Source organism: Sapajus apella, unplaced genomic scaffold, assembly GCF_009761245.1.
Source record: "Sapajus apella isolate SASKATOON/1434 unplaced genomic scaffold, GSC_monkey_1.0 scaffold226, whole genome shotgun sequence".
Classification (NCBI taxonomy): domain Eukaryota; kingdom Metazoa; phylum Chordata; class Mammalia; order Primates; family Cebidae; genus Sapajus; species Sapajus apella.
In genome coordinates this window covers 154484-164316 of record NW_022437166.1, presented here as the reverse complement: position 1 = coordinate 164316, position 9833 = coordinate 154484, and the positions used below count along the sequence as shown (strand labels likewise).

General features: G+C 41.0%; 1 protein-coding gene and 1 pseudogene across 1 annotated transcript in view; one reads left to right on the top strand and one right to left on the bottom strand.

Annotated features, from left to right (window-relative positions):
• The window catches only part of LOC116544661, a 383530-nt pseudogene that overhangs the window by 242307 nt on the left and 131390 nt on the right, over positions 1-9833 (bottom strand).
• The window catches only part of LOC116544668 (zinc finger protein 724-like), a 133887-nt gene that overhangs the window by 18934 nt on the left and 105120 nt on the right, over positions 1-9833 (top strand). The window lies entirely within an intron of this gene.

The window sequence follows — 9833 nt, the reverse complement described above, 5'->3', positions numbered from 1 at the left end:
AAAAAAAAAAAAAAAAAAAAAAAAAAGGTATCCTAATATGCAACCAGTTTAGCAGTATTTTTAAGAATTATAATACAATGCAACTTCATTCATCTGAAATGGAGCACAAGATCCTTTTGAGGGAATTCATACCCATTTCTGCAAAAGTTCTGTGGACTCTTGAAAGTAGCAAAGAACTAGGCACTTGTGTGTGTGTGTGTGTGTGTGTGTGTGTGTGTGTGTGTGTGTGTGTGTATTTCCAAAGAGATTTTAGGATGGTCTCGATCTCTTGACCTCTTGATCCACCCACCTCGGCCTCCCAAAGTGCTGGGATTATAGGTGTGAGCCACCGCGCCTGGCCAGGAGTATTCTTTTCAATCAAAGAGTAACCCCCAGTAGTGGAGGTCTATCCGGGAGAGGTGTTTTTGCACATTGCTCTATAGAGCTGTTACTGAGGAACTTCACCAGGGGTATGTTAATCGCTCCTAACCAGACAGTCATGTTGTACGAGTTTCAGGCAGAGTGAGAGAATAAAAAAAAACAAATGTGAGAGTTGCAGTGTGCAACAGAGAGCATAGAAAGGAACAGATCATCTGGAGCGAACAGTGTTTGTGTCCAGAGCAGAATTCGGTCAGCATCTGGAGTTGTCTTCTTCAGCGTAATGTCCAGTATCTTATCTGTGTTTTCCAAGGAAGCTGCATCGTCCAGGGCTGCAGGTCCTGCAGGGTTGTATTCTTTTTCTTTTGGTACGGTGTTGTTTCCCAGCCACGCCATGGTAAGGTTTGATGTGTCTCACTGGAATTCAAAGAGGACCTGAGGGGGTGTGAACACAAGCATATTCTTCTCCCAATGCTAACGGGTCATTTAGACAACACCATACATTACTGTTTCCATCTTCCCATAAAACTGAAGGGTTTATATTTTGAGTGATTTTTGCAAAGTGCTTTTCTATGCCTGATTGAAATTTATCATCTAAATTTAAGAAATTCAGAGTAAATAATGCTTGTGCCAACAGCATTGCTGGGTCTTTACTCGTATTTCTCTTGTTTTCTGAGCATATTTTCAAGGGTGAAGTGGGCAGGTTCCTGTCCTTGGGTGTTATACAAGATACCCATGGAAAGTTGGACATTCCATGTTTGACAAAATTGTTGAAATTGTGAGCTTGTGTAAGCTGGACCATTATTAGTTTTAATGGTTTTGGGCTGCCCCATAAGCACAAAAGTTCAGAGAAGATGTTTAATGACATATGAGGCGGACTCTCCAGGAAGAGCATGAGCACTAATGAGGTGGAAATTGGTATCTATGGATACGAGTACCTATATTAGTTTTCCAAATTCAGGGACATGTGTAACATATGTTAACATGTGTGTAACTGATTAGGTTCTAGTCCTCTAGGGTTAATGCCTGTTGAAGAAGGGGACTTTCCTGTGAGCTGGCAATCTGGGCATTGTAAAATAATGTATTTAGCTAGTCTTTGGGCAAGTTAAAATTGTTTTGTTAAGTTTCTTTAATGTTGGTGGAAAAGTTTATGTGATTGGGTGGCTTGGTCAAGATGTAACGTCATAACCTGCAGGTCTGCTTCATTATTGCCGTAAACTAAGGGACCGGGCAGTGAGCTGTGAGCCTGAATGTTTGTAATAAAAATAGGATGTTGTGGGAGGGGGGTTTCCTGAGCAAAATGGCCAAATAGAAACAGCTCTGGTGCATTGCTCCCAACAAGATCGATGCAGAAGGCAGGTCATGTTCACATTTCCAACTGAGGTGTCTGGTTCATCTTATTGAAGCTGGTTGAGCAGTGGGTGCAGCCCAAGGAGGGTGAGCCAAAGCAGGGTGGGGCATCACCTCAACCAGGAAGGGCCAGGGGCTAGGGAACTCTCTCCTATCCAAGGGAAGCCATTAGGGACTCTTCCCTGCACTCCCCTGGAAAGAGAGTTGAAGCCAGGTAACAAAGTGGTCTGTCTCGGTGTGTCCCACCCCCATGGAGACAAGCAGGCTAAGATCCACAGGCTTGAAATTCTCACAGCCAGCACTGCAGTCTGAGCTTGATCTGGGTTGTTTGAGCTAAGTGTGGGGAGTAGCGTCTGCCATTGCTGAGGCTCGAGTAGGCAGTTTCAACCTCACAGTGTAAACAAAGCTGCCAGGAAGTTTGAACTGGGCGGAGCCTAACACAGCTCAGCAGCTGCAGGCAGACTGTCTCATTAGATGTCGTCACTGAGGAGGGTGTCTCTGAAAAAAGGCAGCAGCCCATCAGGGACTTATAAATAAAGCCCCACCTTCCTGGGACAGAGCACCTGGGAAAAGGGGAGGTTGTGGGTACTGCTCCAGCAGACCTAAATGCCCCACCTGGCAGCTCTGAAGAGAGTGGCAGGTCTCCCAGCACAGCATTGGAGCTCTGATAAGGGACAGACTGCCTCCTCAAGTGGTTCCCTAACCTTCATGTATCCTGACTGGGAGACATCTCCCAGGAGGGGCTGACAGACACCTCATAACGGAGAACTCTGGCTGGCATCTGGCATGTACTCCTCTGGGATGAAGCTACCAGAGGAAGAAAGAGGCAGTGATTTTCTCTGTTTTGCAGACTTTTGCTGGTCATTTCCAGGCATGCAGGGTCTGAAGAGGACCTCCAGTGGACCTTCAGCAAAGGGGCTGGACTGTTACAAGGGAAACTAAAAAACAGAAAGAAATAGCTTCAACATCAACAGAAATGACGTACACTCAGAGACCCCATCCAAAAGTTACCAACTTCAAAGAACAAAGGTAGATAAATCCACAAAGATGGGAAGAAACCAGCACAAAAAGGCTGAAATTGCCAAAAACTGGAACACCTCCTCTCCTCCAAGGCATCATAACCCCTCACCAGCAAGGGAACAAAACTGGATAAAGAATGAGTTTGATGAATTGACAGAAGCAGGCTTTAGAAGGTGGATAATAACAAACATCTCTGAGCTAAAGGATCATGTTCTAATCCAATGCAAGGAAGATAAGAACTTTGAAAAAAGGTTAGATGCAATGCTAACTAGAATAACCAGTTTAGAGAAGAACATAAACAACCTGATGGAGCTGAAAAATACAGCACGAGAAGTTCGTGAAGCATACACAAGTTTCAATAGCCAAATTGATCAAGCAGAAGAAAGGATATCAGAGATTGAAGATCATCTCAATAAAATAAAGCAAGAAGACAAGATTAGAGAAAAAAAGAGTAAAAAAAAAAATGAACAAAGCCTCCAAGAAATATAAAAGTATGTGAAAAGACCAAAATGACATTTGAGGAGTATACCTGAAAGTGAAGGGGAGAATGAAACCACATTGGATAACACTTTTCAGGATTTTATCCAGGAGAACTTTCCCAATGTAGCAAGGAAGGCCAACATTCAAATTCAAGAAATACAGAGAACACCACACTCCAGAAGAGCAACCCAAAGACACATAATCATTAGATTCACCAAGGTTGAAATGAAGGAAAAAATGCTAAGGGCACCCAATGAGAAAGGTTGGGTTACTCACAAAGGGAAGACAATGAGACTAACAGCAAATGTCTTGGCAGAAACCCTGCAAGCCAAAAAAGAGTGGGGAGCAATATTCAATATTCTTAAAGAAAATAATTTTCAACCCAGCATTTCATATTCAGCCAAACTAAGCTTCATAGATGGAGGAGAAATAAAATTCTTTATGAACAAGCAAATGCTAAAAGATTTTGTCACCACCAGGCCTGCCTTGTAAGAGCTACTGAAGGAAGCACTACACATGAAAAGGAAAACTGATACCAGCTACTGCAAAAAGATACCAAATTGTAAAGATCATCGACACTATAAAGAAACTGCATCAACAAACAGGCAAAATAACCAGCTATTATCATAATGACAGGATCAAATTCACACAAAAGAATATTAACATTAAATGTAAATGGGCTAAATGCCCCAATTAAAAGACACAAACTGGCAAATTGGATAATAAGTCAAGGACCCTTTGGTCTGCTATATTCAGGAGATCCATCTTATGTGCAAAGACACGCATAGGCTCAAAATAAAGGGATGGAGGAATATTTATCAAGCAAATGGAAAGAAAAAAAAAAGCAGCAGTTGCAATCCTAGTATCTGATAAAACATTTTAAGCCAACAAAGATCAAAAGAGACAAGGGCATTACATAATGGTAAAGAAATCAATGCAATAAGTAGAGCTAACTGTCCTAATTTTATATGCACCCAATACAGGAGCACCCAGATTCATAAAGCAAGTTCTTAGAGATCTACAAAGAGACTTAGACTCCCACACAATAAAAATGAAATACTTTAACACTCCACTGTCAATATTAGACACATCAGCGAGACAGAAAATTAACAAGGACATCCAGGACTTGAACACAGCTTTGGACCAAGCAAACCTAGTAGACATCGACAGAACTCTCCACACCAAATCAACAGAATATACATTCTTCTCAGCACCACATCACACTTATTCAAAAACTGACCACAAAATCAGAAGTAAAACACTCCTCAGCAAATGCTAGAGAATGAAAATCATAACTAACGGTATCTCAGAGCACAGTGCAATCAAATTAGAACTCAGGATCAAAAAGCTCACTCAAAACCACACAACTACATGGAAACTGAACAACCTGCTCCTGAATGACTACCGGATAAATAACGAAATGAATACAGAATAAAGATGTTCTTTGAAACCAATGAGAATGAAGACACAATGTACCAGGATCTCTGGGACACATTTAAAGCAGTATGTAGAGGGAAATTTATAGCACTAAATGCCCAAAAGAGAAAGCAGGAAAGATTGAAAATTGACACCCTAACATCACAAATAAAAGAACTGCAGAAGCAAGAACAAATAAATTCAAAAGCTAACAAGACATCAACTAAGATCAGAGCAGAACTGAAGGAGATAGAGACATGAAAAACCCTTCAAAAAATTAAAGAATCCAGAAGCTGGTTGTTTGAAAAGATCAACAAAATAGGGCTGGGTGCGGTGGCTCAAGCCTGTAATCCCAGCACTTTGGGAGGCCGAGGCGGGTGGATCACGAGGTCAAGAGATCGAGACCATCCTGGTCAACATGGTGAAACCCCGTCTCTACTAAAAAAATACAAAAAATTAGCTGGGCATGGTGGCACGTGCCTGTAATCCCAGCTACTCAGGAGGCTGAGGCAGGAGAATTGCCTTAACCCAGGAGGCAGAGGTTTCGGTGAGCCGAGATCACGCCATTGCACTCCAGCCTGGGTAACAAGAGCAAAACTCCGTCTCAAAAAAAAAAAAAGATCAACAAAATAGATAAGACCACTAGCCAGACTAATAAAGATTCAAATAGATGTAATAAAAATTATAAAGGCAATATCGCCACCAATCCCATAGAAATACAAACTAGCATAAGAGAATACTATAAACACCTCTATGTAAATAAAATCTAGAAGAAATGGATAAATTTTGGACACTTACACTTTCCCAAGACTAAATCAGAAAGAGGTCAAATCCCTTCATAGACCAATAATAAGTTCTGAACTTGAGGGCGCAATTAATAGCCTACCAGCCAAAAAAGTCCAAGACCAGGTGGATTCAGAGCTGAATCCTACCAGAAGTCCAAAGAGGAGCTGGTAGCATTCCTTCCGAAACTATTCCAAACAATAGGAAAAGAGGGAATCCTTCCTAATTCTTTTTATGAGACCAACATCATCCCAATACGAAAACCTGGCAGAGACACACCTAAAAAAGAAAATTTCAGGCCAGTATCCCTGATGAATATCAATGCAGAAATCCTCAACAAAATAATGGCAAACCGAGTCCAACGGCACATCAAAAAAAGCTTATTTATCACCATCAAGTGGGCTTCATCCCTGGGATGCAATGCTGGTTCAACATACACAAATCAATAAATGTAATCTGTCACATAAACAGAACCAAAAACAAAAACTATATAATTATCTCAATGGATACAGAGAAGACTTTTGACAAAATTCAACAGCCCTTCATGCTAAAAACTCTCAATAAACTAGGTATCGATGAAGTGTATTAAAATAGTAAGAGCTATTTATGACAAAACCACAGCCAATATCATACTGAATGGGCAAAAACTGGAAGCATTCCCTTTGAAAACTGGCACAAGGCAAGGAGGTCCTCTTCACTCCTATTCAACATAATATTGGAAGTGCTGGCCAGGGCAATCAGGCAAGAGAAAAAAAAATAAAGGGTATTCAATTAGATAAAGAGGAAATCAAATTTTCTCTGTTTGCAGATGAGATAATTGTACATCTAGAAGACCCTATTGTCTCAGCCCAAAATCTCCTTAAGTTGATAAGCAACTTCAGCAAAGTCTCAGGATACAAAATCTATGTGCAAAAGTTACAAGCATTCCTATACACCAATAACAAACAGAGAGCCAAATCTGAGTGAACTCCCATTCACAATTTCTACAAAGAGAATTAAATACCTAGAAATACAACTTACAAGGGATGTGAAGGACCTCTTCAAGGAGAACTACAAACCACTGTTCAAGAAAATAAGGCCGGGTGCGGTGGCTCAAGCCTGTAATCCCAGCACTTTGGGAGGCCAAGGCGGGTGGATCACGAGGTCAAGAGATCGAGACCATCCTGGTCAACACGGTGAAACCCCGCCTCTACTAAAAATACAAAAAAAATTAGCTGGGCATGGTGGCGCATGCCTGTAATCCCAGCTACTCAGGAGGTTGAGGCAGGAGAATTGCCTGAGCCCAGGAGGCGGAGGTTGCGGTGAGCCGAGATCGCGCCATTGCACTCCAGCCTGGGTAACAAGAGCGAAACTCCGTCTCAAAAAAAAAAAAAAAAGAAAAAGAAAAAGAAAATAAGAGAGGACACAAACAAATGGAAAAACATTCCATGCTCATGGTTAGGAAAAATCAATATTGTGAAAATGGCCATACTGCCCAAAGTAATCTATAGATTCAATGCTATCCGCATCAAGCTACCGTTGAGTTTCTTCACAGAATTGGAAAAAATCACTTTAAATTTCATATGGAACCAGGAAAGAGCCTGTATAGCCAAGATGATTTTTTTAAATAAAATTTTTAAAATAGAGATGGGGTTTTTCTATTTTGGCCAGGCTGGTCTTTAACTCCTGACCTCAGGTGATCCACCTGTCTTGGCCTCCCAAAGTGCTGGGATTACAGGTGTGAGTCACCGTGCCTGGCCATAGCCAAGATAATTTTAAGAAGGACAAAAAAAGCTGGACACATCATGCTAACTGATTTCAAACTATCCTACAAGGTTACAGTAATCAAAACAGCACGGTATTGGTACCAAAACAGATGTATAGTCCAATGGAACAAAACAGAGGCCTCAGAAATAACACCACACACCTACAACCATCTGATCTTTGACAAACCTGACAAAAACAAACAATAGGGAAAGGATTCCCTATTTAATAAACGGTGTTGGGAACTGGTTAGCCCTAAGCACAAAGCTGAAACTGGATCCCTTTTTTACACCTTATGCAAAAATTAACTCAAGATGGATTAAAGAATTAAATGGAAGCTAAAAACCCTAGAAGAAAATCTAGGTAATATCATTCAAGACATAGGCATGGACAAAGACTTCATGACTAACACACCAAAAGCAATGGCAACAAAAGCCAAAATAGACAAATGAAATCTAATTAAAATAAAGAACTTCTGCACAGCAAAAGAGACCATCATCAGAGTGAACAGGCAGCCTACAGAATGGGAGAAAATTTTTGCAATCTACTCATCTGACAAAAAGCTGATATCCATAATCTACAAAGAACCTAAGTAAATTTACAAGAAAGAAAAAACCCCATCAAAAAGTGGGTGAAGGATATGAACAGACACTTCTCAATAGGAGACATTTATTCAGCCAACAAACATGTGAAAATAAGATCATCACTGGTCATTAGAGAAATGCAAATCCAAACACAATGAGATACCATCTCACACCAGTTAGAATGGTGGTCTTTCAAAAGTCAGGAGACAACAGACGTTGGAGACGATGTGGAGAAATAGGAATGCTTTTACACTGTTGGTGGAAGTGTAAATTAGTTCAACCGTTGTGGAAGACAGTGTGGCGATTTCTCAAGGATCTAGAACTAGAAATACCATTTGACCCAGCAATTCTATTTCTGAGTATATACGCAAAGAATTATAAATTATTATATTATAAAGACACATGCACATGTATGTTTATTGTAGCACTGTTCACAATAGCAAAGACTTGGAACCATCCCAAATGACTATCAATGATAGACTGGAAAAAGAAAATGTGAAAAAGGATGAGTTCATGTCCTTTGTAGGGAGGCACATGGATGAAGGTGGAAACCATCATTCTCAGCAAACACAACAACAGAAAACCAAACATGGCACGTTCTCACCCATAAGTAGGAGTTGAACAATGAGGACACATGGACACAGGGAGGGGAACATCACACACTGGGGCCTGTTGGGGGATGGGGGCCAGGGGAAGGATAGCATTAGGAGATATACCTAATGTAGATGATGAGGTGATGGACGCAGCCAACCACCATGGCACGTGTATACCTATGTAACAAACCTGCATGTTCTGCACATGTACCCCAGAACTTAAAAGTATAATCATCATCATAATAAATTGGATGTGTTTGTTGATTTAGCAATTGCTGAAATCAAAGAAAAAGGGCACACAGGGTGGGGTCAAGAGTAAACTTAATGAGGGCAGTTTCAAGGTTTTGCAGGAAATGAACAGAATTTATCAGCCAGAAAAGCATGTCATATATGGCCTGCATAATCAGAGAGTGCTCTCTGAAGGTCTAGAGATAGGGGCAAGACTGCTTTGAATTGTTTTTTACTTAAGGTTATTCTTATGATGTCAGGGTCATGACCTTGCAATTGATTGCATCATTTGCAGCCTGTGTAGATGACTTTACTCACTAGCTGGGCATAAAGAGATGTGTTTTAGTCCCAGTATATGAGCAAAAATCCCATTCCAGGAGGTGCAGCCCTGGGACCATCTGTCCTGTTAACCCTGTTGGGGAACGTTCAGTAAGAAATACAGATAATTGCCGGGCGCAGTGGCTCACGCCTGTAATCCTAGCACTTTGGGAGGCCAAGCTGGGTGGAGATCACCTGAGGTGAGGAGTTCAAGACCAGCCTGGCCATCATGGAGAAACCCCATCTTTTTAAAAAAAAAAAAAAAAAAAAAAAGGAATATAGATAATTGGACTGAAAATCGTGGTTCTATGTGATCTAGTTGCCTCTGAGAAGTAGCTTGCTCTAATTCCTCAATTTCTCCTTTTGCAGCAGGGGTCAAATACCTGGGTGAGTCCAGGGCTGCATTGCTCTTTAGGATAGAAAACAGGTTCTGTAACTTATCAGCAGTTATGTCCAAGGTGGGGCAAAGCCAGTTAATATCACCCAGCAATTTCTGGTAATCATTTAAGATATGTAAGTTGTTAGTATTCAACTTAACTTTTTGAGGTCTTACTGACCAGGAAGTAGTATGTATCCAAGACATTTTCAAGGGGAGAACACCTGTACCCTTTCAGATGCTATGATTAAACCTCTTAACTGTGTATTCCTTTTGACAGATGCATATGAACTCAAAAGTATTGGCTCCACTGGGGCTACCAGTAAGATGTCATCTATATAATAGATGATCTTGCAATTAGGAAATTCTTTTCTAGTGGGGATAAAGTCTGATTTACATGATACTGACACATAATAGGACTGTTGAGCATTCCTGGAGGAAGTACTTTCCAATGAAATTGATGAGCTGAAACCCAGGTGCGGTGGCTCACACCTGTAATCCCAGCACTTTGGGAGGCTGAGGCAGGTGGATCACCTGAGGTCAGGAGTTCGAAACCAATGTGGAGAATGCCATCTCTAAAAAAAT